The 20,768-nt window shown below is 37.0% G+C and overlaps 1 pseudogene; it reads right to left on the minus strand.

Moving 5' to 3' along the window:
• Window positions 1–13,766: 13,766 nt before the first annotated feature.
• LOC113261874 (olfactory receptor 2AK2-like) lies at window positions 13,767–14,716 on the minus strand (annotated as a pseudogene).
• Window positions 14,717–20,768: the final 6,052 nt, after the last annotated feature.

Genomic DNA, 20,768 nt, shown 5'->3' on the forward strand with positions numbered 1-20,768 from the left:
TAACACCCAGTGCACCATGAAATACGTGCCCTCCTTAATACCCATTACTGGCCTATCCCAATCCCCCACCCCCCCTCCCCTCTGAGGCCCTCAGTTTGTTCCCAGAGTCAATAGTCTCTCATGGTTCATTCCCCCTTCTGATTACCCCCCTTCATTCTTCCCTTCCTTCTCCTACCGATCTTCCTATTTCTTATGTTCCATAAATGAGTGAAACCATATGATAACTGTCTTTCTCTGCTTGACTTATTTCACTTAGCATAATCTCCTCCAGTCCCATCCATGTTGCTGCAATAGTTGGGTAATCGTTCTTTCTGATGGCTGAGTAATATTGCATTGTATATATGGACCACATCCTCTTAATCCAGTCATCTGTTGAAGGGCATCTTGGCTTCTTCCACAATTTAGCTATTGTGCACAATGCTGCTATGAACATTGGGGTGCATATGGCCCTTCTCTTCACTATGTCTGTATCTTTGGGGTCAATACCCAGTAGTGCAATTGCGGGATCATAGGGTAGCTCAATTTTTTACTTTTTAAGGGACCTCCACACTGTTTTCCTACTTGCACTCCCACCAACAGTGTAACAGGGATCCCCTTTCTCCACACCCTTCCAACATTTGTTGTTTCTTGCCTTGTCAATTTATGCCATTCTAACTGGGGTAAGCTGGTATCTCAAGGTGGTTTTGATTTGAATTTCCCTGATGACTAATGATGTTGAACATTTTTTCCTGTGTCTCCTAGCCACTTGTATGTCTTCATTGGAAAAGTGTCTGTTCATATTTCTGCCCATTTTTTGATGAGATTATTTGTTTCACGTGTATTGAGTTTGAGAATTTTTTTTGTAGATCTTGGAGACTAGTCTTTTATGTGCAGTCTCATTTGCAAATATCTTCTCCAATTCCGTGGGCTGTTTCTTAGTTTTTTTTTACTGTTTCCTTGGTTGTACAAAGCTTTTTATCTTGATGACCTTCCACAAGTTCATTTTTTCTTTTGTTTCTCTTGCCCTTGGAGACGTGTCATGAAAAAAGTTGCTGTGGCCGAAGTCAAAGATGTTGCAGCCTATGTTCTCCTCTAGGATTTTGATGGATTTGATTTCATTGAGGTCTTTCATCCATTTGGAGTTTATCTTTGTGTATGGTGTGAGAGAGTGGTCAAGGTTCATTCTTTTGCATGTAGCTGTCCAATTTTCCCAGCACCATTTATTGAAGAGACTGTCTTTTTGCCACTGGATGTTTTTTCCTGCTTTGTCAAAGATTAGTTGCCCAAAGAGCTGAGGGTCCATTTCTGGGTTCTCTATTCTGTTCCATTGGTGCATGTGTCTGTTTTTGTGCCAGTACCATGCTGTCATTGTGATCACAGCTTTGTAGTACAGCTTGAAATCTGGCAACATGATACTGCCAGCTTTGTTTTTCCTTTTCAACAATTTCTTGGTGATTCAGGGTCTTTTCTGGGTCCACACAAATTTAAGGGTTGTTTGTTCCAGTTTTTTGAAAAATGTCATTGATATTTTGATTGGGATGGCATTGAAAGAGTAGATTGCTCTGGGTAACATAGACATTTTAACTCTGTTTATTCTTCTGATCCATGAGCATGGAATATTTTTGCATCTTTTTGTGTCTTCAATTTCTTTCAAGAGTGATTTCTGGTTTCTAGACTATAGATCTTTTACTTCTCTGGTTAAGTTAATTCCAAGATAACGTATGATTTTTGGTGCTATTGTAAATGGAATGGATTCCCTGACTTATCTTTCTTCAGTCTCATTGTTCTTGTATAGAAATGCAACTGATTTCTGAGCATTTATTTTTGATCCCACCACATTACTGAATTGCTTTATACGTTCTAATAGTTTGGGGGTGGAATCTTTTGGGTTTCCTATATAGAGTATCATGTCATCTGCAAAGGGAGACAGTTTGGAATTCTTCTTTGCCAATTTGGATACCTTTTATCCCTTTTGTTGTCTGATTGCTGTTGTAAGGACTTCTAGTACTATGTTGAATAATGGCGAGAGTGGGCATCCTTTTCGTGTTCCTGATCTTAAGGGAAAGACTTTCACCTTATCCCCATTGAGAATGATATTCACTGTAGGCTTTTCATAGATGGTTTTAATTACATTGAGGAATGTACCCTCTTCACCTACACTCTCAAGGTTTTAATCAGGAAAGGATGCTGTATTTTGTCAAATGCTTTTTCTGCATCAATTGAGAGGATCAAATGATTCTTGACTATTTCTTGTTGTTATGATCTATCACACTGATTGATTTGTGAATGTTGAACCTCCCTTGCATCCCAGGGATGAATCCCACTTGTTCTTGATCGATAATCCTTTTAATGTAGTCTTGGATCCTATTAGCTAGGGTCTTGTTCAGAATTTGTTGTCCCTATTCATCAGGGAAATTGGTCTGTAATTCACGTTTTTGATGGTGTCTTTGCCTGGTTTGGTGATCGAGGTACTATCGGCCTCATAGAATGAGTTTGGTGGCTTTCCTTCAGTTTCTATTTTTTAAAAGATTTTATTTATTTATTCGACAGAGATAGAGACAGCCAGAGAGAGAGGGAACACAAGCAGGGGGAGTGGGAGAGGAAGAAGCAGGCTTATAATGGAAGAGCCTCATGTGGGGCCCGATCCCATAACGCTGGGATCACGCCCTGAGCCGAAGGCAGACACTTAACCGCTGTGCCACCCAGGCGCCCCCAGTTTCTATTTTTTGAAACATCTTCAGGAGAATAGGTATTATTTCTTCTTTGAATGTTTGGTAGAATTCCCTGGGGAATCCGTCAGGCGTTGGAGTCTTGTATTTGGGGAGGTTTTTGATCACTGCATCAATCTCTTTATAATTAATCGGTCAGTTTAAATAATCAATTTCTTCCTGTTTCAGTCTTCATAGTTTATAGGCTTCCAGGAAGGCATCCATTTCTTCCAGGTTGTTTAAATTATTGGCATAAAGCTGTTGATAAAAGTTTCTAATGATCCTTCCTGTTTCATTGGTTTTGGTTGTGATCTCTCCCCTTTCATTAATAATTTTATTAATCTGGGTCCTTTCTCTATTCTTTTGAATAAGTCTGGCCAGTGGCTTATTGATCTGATTTATTCTTTCAAAGACCAGCTTCTAGTTCTATTGATCTGTTCTACTGTGCTCTTGGTTTCTAATTCATTGATGTCTGCTCTAATCTTGATCACCTGCCTTGTCGTGCATGCGTTAGGCCTGTTCTTCTGTTCCAGCTCCAGCTCTTGAGTTGAGAATATAAAAACTGCATTTGAGATTTTTCTATTCTTTTGAGTGAGTCTTGGATGACTATGTATTTTCCCCTTAGGACTACCTTTGCAGTGTCCCATAGGTTTTGGACCAATGTGTTTTCATTTTCATTGGACTCCAAAAATTGCTTAAACTGATTTTTAATTTCCTGGTATACCCAATCATTCTTGAACAGGATGGTTCTAGCAGAATCTTAACATGAAACAGTGGGATTTGATGATGCAATAGACTGGATATAATTAACAGAAATATTTTGAACATTTCATCCAAAAGCAGCAGAATACACATTCATTTCTAGTGCACATGGAATATTCCCCAGAAGAGATCACATACTACGTATTGTATTCAGTCATAAAAAAATAATGATATCTTGACATTTCCAATGATGTAGATGGAACTACATAGTATTATATTAAATGAAATACACCAGTCAAAGAAAGACAAATACCATATGATTTTACTATTATTTAGTAATTAAGAAAGAAAACATTTGAAAACATTGGGGGGGAGAAATACAAATCAGGAATCAGGCTCTTGACTATCTTGAACAAGCTGAGGGTACTGCTGAGGAAGTGTGTGTAGGGTTAAATAGGTGATGGGTACTAAGGAAAGCACTGTGATGAGCACTGGGTGCTGTATGTAAGTGATAAATCATTAAATTCTACACCAGATCTAATATTATGCTGTACAGTAAGTAACTGGAAGTTAATAAAAACTTGATAAAAAATGAAATGGATGAGGAGAAATAACACCTGAAACCACAAAAATAAAAATGATCAAAGGAGAAATTGAAAAGTTATATGCCTACAAATTGGACAAGCCAGAAGAAATGGATAAACTACTATAAACAAATAACCTTTGAACATTGAAAAAGGAAGTAATAAGAAATAGTCCAATCCACAGTGATTCAATTGAATCAGTAAGCAAAAATACAGCAACCAACAAAGTCCAGGTTTCATGGGTGAATTCTACCAACTACTTAAAGAATATATAATACCTAGTATATTCAAAAACTAAAAAAGAAGAAAGTATTCCAAATTCATTCTATGAAGAAAGTGAAATATTTCACAAGTGAAATAAGTCAGAGAAAGACAAATACACTTGATTTCATTCATAATGGCATTTAGGAAACAAAGGAAAAACAAACAAACAAAAAAAAGAAGATAAAGGGATAAACAAGGGTAAAACAGACTCTTAAATAGAGAAAATAAACTGGTAGTTGCCAGGGGAGATATGTGGGAGGATGGGTGAAAGAAACAAAGAGGGTTAAAAGTATGTTTGTCTTGTTGGGGCGCCTGGGTGGCACAGCGGTTAAGCATCTGCCTTCAGCTCAGGGCTTGATCCCAGTGTTATGGGATCGAGCCCCACACCAGGCTCCTCAGCTGTGAGCCTGCTTCTTCCTCTCCCACTCCCCCTGCTTGTGTTCCCTCTCTCTCTGGCTGTCTCTATCTCTGTCAAATAAATAAATAAAAATATTTTTTAAAAAGTATGTTTATCTTGATGAACATTTAGAAATGTATACAATTATTGACTCATTATATTGTACACCTAAAACTTACATAACACTGTATGTTAACATACTTGAATTAAAAAAAAAGGTCATGTTCATCAACCGGTGAACAGATTGTAAAAAACAAACAAACTAATAAGAATGTATAGAGACTCAGGTCAATTCACTAAAAAAAATAATAATAATGATAAATTGCATTAAGTGGAAACTAGCTACTGAATGTAAAACTCATACATTGGGAAGAGTTTTATTTTTCCAGATAAAATTTTGTATTTAATCAGCATGGAAATACTAAAATAGTGTAAGATTTTATATTTCTTTTGATGTTCTGACCTAATGACAGAGTTTAGTACACACTACCTAAAACGTGACACAATGGAGTATTGAATATTTCAAGCTGAAAGAATGTAGAAATGGCAGGTGCAGAAAGGACATTCTCATCTTCCTTTCAAGCAAGTTGTAAGTACTTTGTGTGGGAAGTGCCCTCCTTATACATGGAAGAAAGGAACAACCTGATCTACAAGACTGCAGGATACTCAAGAGAAATATAATTTGCTAGGTTTCCCCAAGTTAGGTGTATTTAGCTCATTCCCCATGTGGTCCTTTTGTATTTTCCCATGACCATCCACTCTTCACTAAATCTAAGAAAACAAAACATTGAATTTAACCACATCTATAGGACTTCATTTCCTTATTAAGACCCTTGTGTCCTATAAAATGCTTCTTAAATATTTGTATGTTTTTTTTTATTTGCCCTTGCATCTATTTGTTTTAGGGACCCCAGCTGATAATTTACAAGAGTAAAAGAAGATATGTGTCCTTTCCTACAGAAATGTATCTATTTTTCTTCCTCATACTGAAGGAAATTTAGATTTCAAAGAATGCCAAGAAACATTTTACATAAAACACAAAATTTCACATATATAAACAATGAAAACTTTCAAAAAAAATAGTATTTAGGTCCATTCAATTGCTGAGAATCACGATGTCTCAACTGAGAAATCTGAATCTTGGAGATGCCAATCATTAACATAGCATGTATCTCCTACAAATGTAAATTGCTACCATTTTGGAAATCACGTGGAATAATTCCAAAACCATGACCATTATTATGGCCTATGAACCAGCAATTCCAGTCAAAAGTTTATATGCAGTATAAACTCTCGTCCATGGGAAGCAGGGACATATATATATATATTTATTTATTTATTTATATATAAATGCACCATACATAATAGCACAATCTGAAAATGATCTATATTCCATCAATCTTAAAGTGAAAAATATATTTTAAATATATTTTAAAAAAGGATATTACATAAGAGTAAAATATTATAACCCACAATAAAATAATGTCAACTGCAGAGAAGTCCTTTAAAAAACCCGCAGCATAAAATATTTATATGCGGTTCAAACCTTGATGGTAAACATTTATAATCTTCCATGTATGTAGATTTGGTAATACTATATTATAGCAAGACAATGGTAGTCTAGAAATTCAGAACAATGAAGAAGGTATGAGGCGAGGATAGAGCTCTGAAGAGATCTAATAATTGTGCTGTTTTAATTACTGGATTCATGTCAGGTGTAGAGATGCACATTATATTATAAACAAATAAGCTAAATAAAGAAAGATGTCCATGGAACAAATAATATCATTTATTTTGGAGCAAGGATGAGTGCTCTAAGACAATTAAAAATGTTATGAAAATCATTGACAATGGTTACAGAGATGTCAATCAGTCTCTAAGAGAGTTCAAAGGAAATATTTTAAGTGAAGCACCAATCCACTGCATTACTTACACCAGCACTTAAGCACTAAGAAGTCTCTATGTATTCCTTTTGGAATATTTAATATTAATATGACAATTTAATTGTCTTATTAAAGTTAAGCATGCACCTTATCTATGAACAAACAATATAATTCCTTGTTAAATAGTAAAATAAATGAGTACATATGCCCAAAAGAAAACTTTTTTTTTTCATGAGTGGCTTTTTTATTCTAAATGGTACATAAAATAATCATGTGACTTCAAGCGCTCTCATGTTGGAGCCGAATGAATACTGTATCAGGGTCTTTCCAATATTTTTTTAAATTTTTATTTTGTTATATTAGCCACCATACAATACATCCCCAGTTTTTGATGCAATGTTCTATAGTTCATTATTTACATATAACACCCAGTACACCATTCAATATGTGCCTTCCTTAATGCCCATCACCAGACTATCCCAATCCCCCACCCCCTCCCCCCTGAAGCCCTCAGTTTGTTTCCAGAGTCCACAGTCTCTCATGGTTCATTCCCTCTCCTGTTTACCCCCTCTTTATTCTTAGCTTCCTTCTCCTACCGATCTTCCTATTTCTTATGTTCCATAAATGAGTGAAACCATATGATAATTGTCTTTCTCTGCTTGACTTATTTCACTTAGCATAATATCCTCCAGTCCCATCCTTGTTGCTGCAAATGTTGTGTAATTGTTCTTTCTGATGGCTGAGTAATATTCCATTGTGTATATGGACCACATCTTCTTAATCCAATCATCTGTTGAAGGGCATCTCAGCTCCATCCACAATTTAGCTATTGTGGACAATGCTGCTATGAACATTGGGGTGCATATGGCCCTTCTCTTCACTATGTCTGTATCTTTGGGTAGATACCCTGTAGTGCAATTGCTGGATCATAGGGTAGCTCAATTTTTTACTTTTTAAGGGACATCCACACTGTTTTCCAAATTGCATTCCCACCAGCAGTGTAAGAGGTATCCCATTTCTCCACATCCTCTCCAAAATTTGTTGTTTCCTGCCTTGTTAATTTTTGCCATTCTAAGTGGCATAAGGTGGTATCTCAAGGTGGTTTTGATTTGAATTTCCCTGATGGCTAATGATGTTGAACATTTTTTCATGTGTCTGTTAGCCATTTCCATGTCATCATTGGAAATGTGTCTGTTCATATCTTCTGCCCATTTTTTGATTCAATTATTTGTTTCACTTGTATTGAGCTTGAGAAGTTCCTTGTAGATCTTGGGTGCTACTCTTTTATCTGTAGTGTCATTTGCAAATATCTTCTCCAATTCTGTGGAATGCCTCTTAGTATTTTGACTGTTTCCTTGGCTTTACAGAAGCTTTTATCTTGATGAGGTCCCACAAGTTCTTTTTATCTTTTGTTTCTCTTGCCTTTGGAGATGTGTCATGAAAAAAGTTGCTGTGGCTGACATCAAAGAGCTTGCAGCCTATGTTCTCCTCTAGGATTTTGATGGATTCCTGTCTCACATCAAGGTCTTTCTACCATTTGGAGTTTATCTTGGTGTATGGTGTGAGAGAGTGGTCAAGTTTCATTCTTTTTTTTAATATTTTTTATTATATTATGTTAGTCACTGTCCAGTACATCCTGGTTTTTGATGTAAAGTTCGATGATTCATTAGCTACGCATAACACCCAGTGCACCATGCAATACGTGCCCTCCCCACCACCCATCACCAGCCTATCCCACTCCCCAACCCACTCCCCTCTGGAGCCCTCAGTTTGACACATGGACTCTGAGAAACAAACTGAGGTCAAGTTTCATTCTTTTGCATATAGCTGTCCAATTTTCCCAGCACCATTTATTGAAGAGACTGTCTTTTTTCCACTGATGTTTTTTCCTGCATTGTCAAAGACTAGTTGCCCAAAGAGCCGAGGGTCCATTTTTGGGTTCTCTATTCTGTTCCACTAGTCTATGTGTCTGTTTTTGTGCCAGTACCATGCTGTCTTGGTGATCACAGCTTTGTAGTATAGCTTGAAATCCAGCAATGTGATACTCCCAGCTTTGTTTTTCCATTTCAACAATTCCTTGCCTATTCATGGTCTTTACTGGACCCACACAAATTTAAGGGTTGTTTGTTCCTGTTCTTTGAAAAATGTCATTGGTATTTTGAATGGGGATGGCATTGAAAGTGTTAATTGCTCTGGGTAGCATAGACATTTTTACTATGTTTAGTCTTCCGATCCATGAGCATGGAATATTTTTGCATCTTTTTGTGTCTTCTTCAATGTCTTTCAAAAGTGATTTACAGTTTCTAGAATATAGATCCTTTACGCCTCTGGTTAATTAATTCCGAGATAATGTATGATTTTTGGTGCATTTGTAAATAGAATGGGTTCCATAACTTCTCTTTCTTCAGTCTCATTGTTCGTGTCTAGAAATGCAACTGATTTCTAAGCATTGATTTTGTATCTCACCACATTACTGAATTGCTCTATAAGTTCTAGTAATTTGGGGGTGGAGTCATTTGGGTTTCCTATAAAGAGTATCATGTCATCTGTGACGAGAGACAGTTTGACTTCTTCTTTGCTGATTTGGATACCTTTGATCCCTTTTTGTTGTCTGATTGCTGTTGCAAGGACTTCTAGTACTATGTTGAATAATAATGGAGAGAGTGGGCATCCTTGTTGTGTTCCTGATCTTAAGGGAAAGGATTTCAGCATTTCCCCATTGAGAATATTTGCTGCAGGCTTTTCATAGGTGGTTTTTATGAGATTGAGGAATGTAACCTCTATCCCTAAAGTCTCAAGGGTTTTAATCAGGAAAGGATGCTGTATTTTGTCAAATGCATTTTCTGCATCAGTTGAGAAGATCATATGGTTCTTGACTCTTTTCCTGTTGATATGATTTCTCACAGTGATTGATTTGTGAATGTTGAACCTCCCTTACATCCCAGGGGTGAATCCCACTTGGTCTTGATGGATAATCTTTTAATGTACTGTTGGATCCTATTAGCTAGGATCTTGCTGAGAATTTTGGTGTCCATATTCATCAGGGAAATTGGTCTGTAATTCTCCTTTTTGATGGTGTCTTTGCCTGGTATGGGGATCAAGGTAATACTGGTCTCATAGAATGAGTTTGGTAGTTTTCCTTCTGTTTGTATTTTTTGAAACAGCTTCAGGAAAATAGGTATTATTTCTTCTTTGAATGTTTGGTAGAATTCCCTGGGGAATCTGTCAGGCATTGGAGTCTTGTTTTTGAGGTGGTTTTTGATCACTGCTTCAATCTCTTCATAATTAATTGGTCTGTTTAAATACTCAATTTCTTCCTGTTTCAGTCTTGGTAATTTATAGGTTTCTAGAAAGTCATACATTTCTTCCAGGTTGTTTAATTTATTGGCATAAAGCTTGATAAAAGTTTCTAATGATCTTTCCTATTTCATTGGTATTGGTTGTGATCTCTCCCCTTCCATTCATAATTTTATTAATTTGGGTCCTTTCTCTATTCTTTTGAATAAGTTGGCCAGTGGCTTATTGATCATATTTAGTCTTTCAAAGAAACAGCTTCTAGTTCTGTTGATCTGCTCTACTGTGCTCCTGGTTTCTAATTCATTGATCTCTGCTCTAATCTTGATCACCTGCCCTCTCATGTGTGATTTAGGCCTATTCTTCTGTTCGTGTTCCAGCTTCTTGAGGTGAGAATATAAAAACTGCATTTTAGATTTTTCTATTCTTTTGAGTGAGGCTTGGATGGCTATGTATTTTCCCCTTAGGACCGCCTTTGCAGTGTCCCATATGTTTGGACCAATGTGTTTTCATTCTCGTTGGTCTCCATAAATTGTTTAAACTGATTTTTCATTTCCTGGTATACCCAATCATTCTTGAGCAGGATAGTTCTTAGTTTCCAAGTGTTTGAGTTTCTTCCAAATTTTTCCTTGTGATTGAGTTCCAGTTTCAAAGCGTTGTGGTCTGAGAATATGCAGGGAATAATCTCAGCCTTTTGGTATCAGTTGAGACCTGTTTTGTGACCCAGTATATGGTCTATTCTGGAGAATGTTCCATGTGCATTCGAAAAGAATGAGTATTCTGTTGCTCTGTGCTGTGGTGTTCTATCCATATCTATGAGGTCCATCTGGTCTAGTATGTCATTCAAAGCTCTTGTTTCTTTGTTGATTTTCTGCTTAGGTGATCTGTCTATTGCTGAGGGCTGAGTGTTGAGGTCCCCTACTATTAATATATTATTATCTATATGTCTCTTTATTCTGGTTAAGAGTTGGCTTGTGTATCTAGCTGCTCCCTTGTTGGGGGTGTAGATAATTTAATTGTCATATCCACTTGTTGGATACATCCTGTAAGAATAATATAGTGTCTTTCTGTATCTCTAACTACAGTCTTTAGTTTAAAATCCAATCTGTCTGATACGAGAATTGCTACCCCAGCTTTCTTTTGAGGTCCATTGGCATGAAACATGGTTTTCCATCCCTTCACTTTCAGTCTGGATGTATCTTTAGGTTCAATATGGGTCTCTTGTAGACAGCAAATGGATGGGTCATGTCTTTTTATCCAATCTGCAAACCTGTGGCTTTTTATGGGAGCATTTACGCCATTCACATTGAGAGTGATTATGGAGAAATATGATTTTAATGATGTCCTGTTGCCTGTGAAGTCTTTGTTTCTATAGATTGTAATTTCTGTTCTGTATCACTCTTGGGGAATTTTTATTTTTATAGAACCACTCTTAATATCTCATGTAGGCCTGGTTTGCTGGTTACGAATTCCTTCATGTTCTGCTGATCCTGGAAGGCCCTTATCTCTCCTTCAATTCTGAATTACAGCCTTGCTGGATAAAGATCCTTGGCTGCATATTCTTCTCTGATAGAGCTTCGAAAATAACTGCCAACCCATCCTAGCCTGCCAGATCTCTGTAGACATGTCTGCCATTATTCTGATATTTTTCCCTCTGTACGTAAGGATTTTCTACCCCCTGGCCACTTTCAATACTGTATCCTTGGATCTAATATTTGCGAATAGCACTATGACGTGACATGGTGTAGGTCTGTTCTCATCGACCTTGGGAGGGGTCCTCTTTGCTTCTTGGACACTAATACTTGTTTCCTTTGCCAGATTAGGGAAGTTCTCAGCTACAATTTGTTCAAATATCTCGTCTAGACCTCTCTCTTTCTCCACCCCCTCGTGGATGCTGATGATTCTGACATTGGAACATTTCATTGAGTCAGTAATCTCCCATAATCTACATTCTTGAGATTGGATTTTTTTTTTGAGGCAAGTTTCTGTTTTAATTTTCTCTTCTACCATCCCATCCTTCAATTCACTAATTCGAGCTTTTGCTTCATTTACCCTGGCTGTCAGAGCACCTAGTTTAGACTGCATTTGATTCATAGCATTTTTAATTTCTGCCAGACTTGCTCTCATTTCTGCCCTTAGAGATTCTATATTCTCGTTAATATTTTCATTAATAGTTTTTTCAAGCCTACACATTATCTTGACCATTGTTACTCTGAACTCCATTTCTGACAATTTGGTTATATCCATATCTATCAATTCTGTGGCAGAGGCCACAGACTCATTATCTAGTCTTTGCTGGGGGGAATTTCTCCTCCTCATCATTCTGATGAGGAGAGGTTGCAGGGATGCCCAGAGCCCAAATATTTACCAGGACACAGGCAGTGTGCACTTGTTTGATAGGGAGCTTAGGGATGATGGCTTCTTGATTTTTCAGCCTGTTCTCTGGGCAAGGAACCTGCCATGCTGATATTCAGGAGACCTGTTTCGGTAGAGTTGCCCTGTCCCCTGCAGGGGGGATGGGATGGGCACAATGTGAGCCCTTATTTCTGGGCTTTTTTTCTCTGGTGGCTTTCCCTGGTGGTTTTCTGTGACTCTTCTGAGAGTCAGAGCAGCAGTGGATGTATCCTAGCCTCTGTCTCAGAACAGAGAGATCATTGTCTGCTCTCCACTGAGCTCTCTTGGCCACATTAACTCCGTTTCAGTTGGTGCTGCTAAAAACCCTGCAGCATCCTGGGATGTGTGCCCCACAGCTGGTGTCCCAGCCCTCACTTCCAGGACCAACACATCTCTGTCCTTTGTGCTTCTAACACTGCCAACCACCCCTGGTTCCTGTGAACTCTCCCAAGCTCCCTGTTTCAGTATGGTTTGCGTAGGCTCTGGAGTTCTGGCTTTCAGTCTGGTTGAGTGTGTGCTGCTGAGCTCCTGGTATCTATCTGGTTCCAAGGATGCTCGGAGCTCTGGATTTCAGTCTAGTCATGTGTGTGCTCCCGAGCTCTAGGTTTCAGTCTAGTTCGAGTGTGTGCTCTGGAGCTCTGGTTTTCAGTCTGGTTGTGGGCGTTCCCAGGCTCACAGTCTCAGTCTGCTCTCTCATGGGTGCCGGTCTGTGAATCCAGCCCGCTCACCAGCACACGTGGCTACTGCTTCCTGTTGCCCGAGCATGTCAGCTATCTCCCCCTTCAGTTTATCTTCTGATATCTGTACACTGATTCACAGCTCCCTGTTTTGTACCTCAATATTCAGCGCTGGAGATGTTCATTTGTAGAGATTCAGATGTATTTTCCTGTGAGTCAGGGTGATTCCATGGGTTTTCAGGATGGTCTGGTAGATATCCAGCTTGCCTCAGGACCAGCTGAGAAAGGGTCTCCTACTCCTCCACAATCTTTTCTCCTCCTTGCAGAAAGTGGCTGCTTTTCTGTTCACAAAGTTTCTGCTACACTTTTCGTCATTCTCCCAATGTGTTCATAGGTTTTCAGAATGGTTTGGTAGCTATCTAGCTGAATTTCTGGGACCAGATGAACTTTAGGTCTTGTGCTCCTCCGCCATATTGAAACGCCTCTCCCCAAATGAAAACTCTTGTATAGGGAGTGTTATAGCATTTTTTTAAATTCATAACATCTGGAAATATCAAATGACCCAATGAAAGAAAAACTCAGTGGAATGTTAGTCAGCAATAAAAACAATAGCTTAATGCTTGCATCATTAAGGTTGCACCTCATAAACATTGAGGGAAAGAAGCCAGTTGCACAAGAGAACTGTTTGTTGGAGTCTATTAATAAGATCTTCTATCAGTGTTGATGGAAATCCAAATTATGATGATTTAGTTATTCTGAAACCAAGAGGAATCAAGATATTTATCAATTTATTTCTTTGATAGGTATTTCTTAGAGTTTACATATTCTAGAACAGTATTCCAAACAAATATTCTATGTTATTCAATCTCATTTACTATGGGCTCCTAAGGTGATATTTTGTGTACAAATACACACTCTACCAATTGTCTTCTCATGGCCCCCATAACCTCCTTATTTCTCAGGCTGTAGATAAATGGGTTCAGAAGAGGTGTGATGATGGTGTAAAACACTGCCACAGCCTTATCCTCTTCCGGAGAATGCAAGGAGTGTGGCCTTGTATAAGTGGAGAGAGTAGTCATATAAAATAGGCTTGCCACAATCAGGTGAGTGGAGCAAGTGGAGACACTCTTCTCTGTCCTTTTCCTGTGCTCATCTGGAACACCACAGTTAGTACACGGGCATAGGAAGCTAGAATGGCCATGAATGGTAACAGCAGAATAATAAGCCCACTCAGAAGGACTGTGTACTCATATTGGGAAGTGTCCTGACACACCAGTGGCAATAGAGATGGAAGTTCACAGAAAAAGTGGTTGATGACCCATGATCTACAAAATGGAAGATGAAATACATACAATGTATGTACTAAAGCATTGATAGAACCACTGGTCCATGCACATGTGACCATGAACCAACAGATCTTCTCGTTCATGAGAATTGGATAGTTTAAAGGATGGCAGATGGCTACATATCAATCATAAGACATGAAACCAAGGAGAAGGGCTTCAGTTCCACCAAGGACCATGAACGCAAATGTTTGAATCACACAGCCTAAAAAAGTAATGGTCTTACTATTTGACAGAAAGTTACCGACCATCTTGGGCACTGTGGTGGTGATGTTCATTATATCCATGAAGGAGAGCTGACTGAGTAGAAAGTACATTGGAGTGTGGAGTCTGGTGTCCAATTGAATGAAAAGGATCAGTATGATATTTCCCTTCAGAGCCACTGCAAAGAGGATTACAATGGCTTTAAAAAGGAAAGTGTCCATGTGGCCATATTGGAAAAGACCAGAAAGTTTAAAATCTGTTTCAACACTTTTATTTCCTATCTTCATAGTTTACTTTGAAATATCAATAATATTTGAAGAGTCCATGTATGACACTGATTTTCCTTTAAGATTAAATAAAATAATAATTATTAAATGCCTTGGATTATCTCCATATCATTTTCCCAGCCAAATAAAATATCCAGACTGCACACTACTGTTGTTTTATTCATGAAATGAATGGACAATAATATTATCATATTACAGTAACTTTTTAAAAGTAAGCCATGCATAATAGGGCTTAATCCAAATCTTTGCACACAAGATAACATTTAGAGACTGTATGAACACTCAGTGTCTCTTAGTTCTATATTTTTTTATAATCAGAAGTATTAATCACATTTAATTTCCCAATTAACTTATAGCTTTATTACAAGTTTCTGTCCAGCTAGAAAAATACATGTTTCCTCCTCTCTTTTTCCCCCTTTCTTTAAGTACAGATTTCTTAGACCTTTCTTAAATGTATACAAAGTTATCTAATTCCAAAGTTATCTGATTCCAAAGGGTAATATTGTGGCAAGTATTAAAAACATTATATGCTGTAAAAATACTTTCATAAAGTTCAATGAATTAATTTTAAGTAATGCTACTTTAATGTTTTATAAATAAAAAGAAATCAGTAAATAGACTAAGAAAAACTACAAAAGTACATGTTAAGATGAGAAGCACCTAAAATGTATCATGCATCTTTTTTCCCAAAAAGAAATTCTCCATTTCTCTATAAGTCAGTAATAGAAAATTTCTTTTTGGGGAAAAAGATGCATGATATCTTTTAGGTGCTTCTCATCTTACATACACTTTTGTACCAAAACCATATGATTTCACTCATTTGGGGAATATTAAAAAAACAACAACAACAGATGAACACAGGGAAAGGGAAAGAAAAATAAAATAAGATGAAAACAGAGAGGGAGGCAAATCATAAGAGACTCTCAACAAAAGGAATCAAACTGAGGGTTGGTGGAGAGTTGGGGTAAATAGATGATGAGCATTAAGGAGGGCACCTGATGTAATGAGCACTGGGTGTTATTCACAATTGATGAATCACTAATTTCTATCCCAGAAATGAATAGTACAGTGTGTATTATCTAATTAAAATTTCAATAAACCATTTACAAAACAAATATTCTAACAGCACAACACCTTCTCCAATATCCAAAAACACTTTCCAGATGTAGATGAAAGTCCACATGTGAGTTCAATTCACATTAACATAAAAAAATACATTGAGGTCTGACATAATTTTTATATCGTGTTCACCAATATAAGAAGGGATAATGAAGGGGGGTAAACAGAGGGGGAGTTGAACCAAGAGAGACTGTGGACTCTGGGAACCAAACTGAGGGCTTCAGAGGGGAGGGGCTGGGGGATTAGGATAGGCCGGTGATAGATATTAAGGAGGGCACATATTGCATGGTGCACTGTGTGTTATACACAAATAATGAATCATGGAACACTACACCAAAAGCTAATGATGTACTGTATGGTGACTAACTTATCATAATAAAAAATCAGTAAATAAAAATAAAAATTATAATTCTCAAACTTTTTTAAAAAATCCGTTGAGACTTTATTGAACTGCTACACTACATTATTAAATTTTGATGTAGTGCTCCATGATTCATTGTTTCCATATAACACCCAGTTTTCCCTGCATGCATGCCCTCCTTAATACCCATCACCAGACTATCACTTCCCCTCACCCCCCTTCCCCATGAAACTCTCAGTTTGTTTCCCAGAGTCCATTGTCTCTCTTGGTTCATTCCCCCCTCTGTTTACCCCCCCCTTCATTATTTCCTTCCTTCTCCTACGGATGTCGCTGCTATTCCTTATGTTCCACAAATGAGTGAAACCATATAATAATTGTATTTCTCTGCTTGACTTGTTTCACTTAGCATAATCTCCTCCAGTCCCATCCATGCTGCTGGAACTGTTGGGCAATTGTTCTTTCTGATGGCTGAGTAATATTCCATTGTATATATGGACCACATCTTCTTTAATCATTTGTCTGTTGAAGGGAATCTCGACTCCTTCCACAGTTTGGCTATTGTGGACAATGCTGCTATGAACATTGGGGTGCATATGCCCCTTCTCTTCACTACATCTGTATCTTTGGGGTAAATACCCAATAGTGCAATGGCTGGGTCATAGGGTAGCTCAATTTTTAACTTTTTAAGGGACCACCACACTGTTTTCCAGAGTGGCTGTACCAACTTGCATTCCCACCAACAATGTAGGCGTGATCCCCTTTCTCCACATCCTCTCCAGCAATTATTGTTTCTTGCCTTGTCAATTTTTGCCATTCTAACTGGCGTAAGGTGGTATGTCAGCGTGGTTTTGATTTGAATTTCCCTGATGGCTAATGATTTTGAACACTTTTTTCATGTGTCTGTTAGCCATTTCCATGTCATCATTGGAAAAGTGTCTGTTCACATCTTCTGCCCATTTTATGATTTATTTGTTTCTCGCGTATTGAGTTTGAGAGGTTCTTTGTAGATCTTGGATAAAAGTCTTTTATCTCTAGTCTCATTTGCAAATATCTTCTCCCATTCTGTGGGCTGCCTCTTAGTTTTTTTTGACTCTTTTTTTGGCTGTGCAGAAGCTTTTTATCTTGATGAAGTCCCACAAGTTCATTTTATCTTTTGTTTCTCTTGCCTTTGGAGATGTGTCATGAAAAAGGTTGCTTTGGCCAATATCATAGAGGTTGCTGCCTATGTTCTCCTCTAGGATTTTGATGGATTCCTGTCTCACATCGAGGTCTTTCATCCATTTGGAGTTTATCTTTGTGTATGGTGTGAGAGAGTGATCAAGTTTCATTCTTTTGCATATAGCTGTCCAATTTTCCCAGGGCCATTTATTGAAGAGACTGTCTTTTTTCCACCTATGTTTTTTCCTGCCTTATCAAAGATTAGTTGCCCAAAGAGCCGAGGGTCCATTTCTAGGTTCTCTAGTCTGTTCCATATTTCTATGTGTCTGTGTTTGTGCCAGTACCATGCTGTCTTTGTGATCACAGCTTTGTAGTACAGCTTGAAATCTGACAACATGATACCTCCAGCTTTGTTTTTCCTTTTCAACAGTTCATTGGCAATTCAGGGCCTTTTCTGGTTCCATACTAATTTAAGGACTATTTGTTCCAGTTCTTTGTAAAATGTCATCGGTATTTTGATCGGGATAGCATTGAAAGCATAGATTGCTCTGGGTAGCACAGACATTTTAACTATGTTAATTCTTCCGATCCATGAGCATGGAATATTTTTCCATCTTTTTGTGTCTTCCTCAATATCTTTCAAGAGCGATTTATAGTATCTAGAATATAGATTCTTTATGTCCCTGGTTAAGTTAATTCCAAGGTAACGTATGGTTTTTGGTGCTATTGTAAATGGGATGGATTCCCTAATTTCTCTTTCTTTGGTCTCGTTATTCATGTATAGAAATATAACTTATTTCTGAGCATTGATTTTGTATCCAGCCACATTACTGAATTGCTCTATAACTTCTAATAGTTGGGGAGTGGATTCTTTTGGGTTTTCCATATAGAGTATCATGTCATCTGCAAAGAGAGACCTTTTGACTTCTTCTTTGCCGATTTGGATACATTTTATCCCTTTTTGTTGTTTGATTACTGTTGCAAGGACTTCTAGTACTATGTTGAATAATAGTGGTGAGAGCGGGCATCCTTGTCGTGTTCCTGATCATAAGGGAAAGGCTTCCAGCTTTTCCCCATTGAGAATGATATTTGTTTTTTAAATCACCCCATCTGGATAATTTGTTCTCTGTTTATTTCTGAGTCTTTAATAGCACTAGGTCACATTGGGACAGGTATTGAAGGGGTTTGCACACATTATGAGCAAAGGAATGAATGACATGCTTCTGTTCTGAATTCATCTTAGTTTATGTAAAATGTTAATTAAAAAATTAAGAGCAAAAAACAGCAGTCAAAACAAACACTAGTATGTATGGTGTGTTTCTTGTCTGCCAGGCAATATTGTGAATTGCTTGCCTGTATTTACTAATTATACAAAATCACCCTCAGTTCTATGTACAATCACCATTCATAATAGAAAAATAGGAGGAAGGGTGCCTGGGTGGCTCAGTCAGTTAGCATCTGACTACTAACTTTTGCTCAGGTCATGATCTCAGGGTCCTGGGGGGAATGGGGTAATTGGTCATGGCATTAAGGAGGGCACTTGATGTAATGAGCACTAGGTGATATTTGTAACTGATGAATCACTAAATTCTATCACTAAAACTAATAATATACTATATGTTAACTAACTTGAATTTAAATTAAATAATTCTGATTATCTTATTTATTCAGAGTAAGCCAAATTCCCCTAGCTCCATTCCATTAGTACATTGCACTTTTACTCTTTTGCTCAATGTTGGGAAATTGAAGGAAATCCTCACTTTTATACTATAATCATTTTGTGTGTGTATATGTGGGATTACTATTTTTTTGTAACTGTCTTAAGTAGTTTACTTTTGTTGGCTCATAATTCACTCAAAATATTTTTTTCTCACACAATGTCAAGTGAAAATAAAAAAAAAATAATAATAGTAACCATTATCATGAGTACTAGACCTAAATTCAGAGGCTGATTTATCTTGAGGCTAAAGGTAAAGAAGTCTGCTTTAGAGCCACTCCCTTTCACAGGTCCTTCAAATCCCGTATCTTAATTGTGAGTCACATTATTTCTGAAGGTAAACACCCAAGAGTGTACATATCAGACTACTAAAATTGTAGGTATCTCCCATGGTAGGCTAAAATTATTTCCATCAGTGACTAACCTTGAGGTGAGTGTTGGCTACTTATAGGACTCAAAGTCTGAGATCTGAATTACATATTTCTTTTTTTTTTCCCCTCTGTAGATGCATTCAATGATTGATTGCTGGAATATCATTTGTGGAGAAAGTCTTTACACAACCAACATATTTTATAGAAAAGTAAACTAAATTGTACATGTAAAATAATTGTAGAAATTAAGATAGGATATATGTATTCATTTAAATAAAAACTTAATGACATGTCTTATATTCAAACTAGAGGAAGTGTAAAGTAGATCTCTGCCTATTCCCTCTGAACTCTAAATTTTGTCACCTTGTCTTTTGGTTTATTGCAATTCTCTTTTCTTTTCCTTTTTGTTTGTTTGTTTGTTTGTTTGTTTTCAAATCTGTGTATAGGAATTCTCATATATCATCACATAAAATTAATTAACTGATTTTTTAACTTATTGGTTAAAATCTAACCTTACCTTATTTTCTATTAATCTGATTAATTTTGTTGCTGTAGAAAAAGATCAAGGGAGCACCATGCTATTATTTAAATTACTCTCTCTGAACTTGGGCACAATTTGCCAATTTTGGAATTTTAGAAACTTCAATTATATTCCATAATGATGCCAATATTTTTAAGATTATTTCATCAAAGACAATGTACTATTTAAATAGAATATCTCCACATAATGTAACTCCTCAGAAATCCTCAGAAATTCTTACCTATTTTGTACAACAAAAAAGTCAAACTATACTACTTGGTTATTAATTATGCAGAGTCCAAATCCATATGTATATTTTAAAGATAAAATACAATTAAATAATATTTTTGAAACCCTATCAGATAAATGTGGTGATGTGATTGTTTCTCATTTTAATGAATATACAAGAGCATTTCCAAGAACCTTTTTTTTTTCTCTTTTGGAGCACTGACACCAGCTCTAGTGAAGTATCATATGCAATGTATACAATGTGCTTAATTGTGGAAGAACAAATTTTCACAAAGTGGTTGTTGGAACTAAAATATGAGTTTCCACCATGATTAGGCGATTAGTCCATTTGCCTTGAGAGGTTAAAAATCTTACATAAGGGGAAGAAAATTGCTGTGTATGTTTAAAATAATTTTTTTCTACTGATTTTACCATTCTAAATAATGGAAGACTTATTTTCTAAGGCAAAAAACATCACCAATAACATAGATTCAGAGTACATCAACAGTTCCTAAAATGAGTTTCAAATTAGAGATTTAAACATTTTTGTGTTTCTATTGTAATATTTTTTTTCCTTT

Source organism: Ursus arctos, unplaced genomic scaffold (genome assembly GCF_023065955.2).
Source record: "Ursus arctos isolate Adak ecotype North America unplaced genomic scaffold, UrsArc2.0 scaffold_5, whole genome shotgun sequence".
In the NCBI taxonomy this organism is placed as follows: Eukaryota; Metazoa; Chordata; class Mammalia; order Carnivora; family Ursidae; genus Ursus; species Ursus arctos.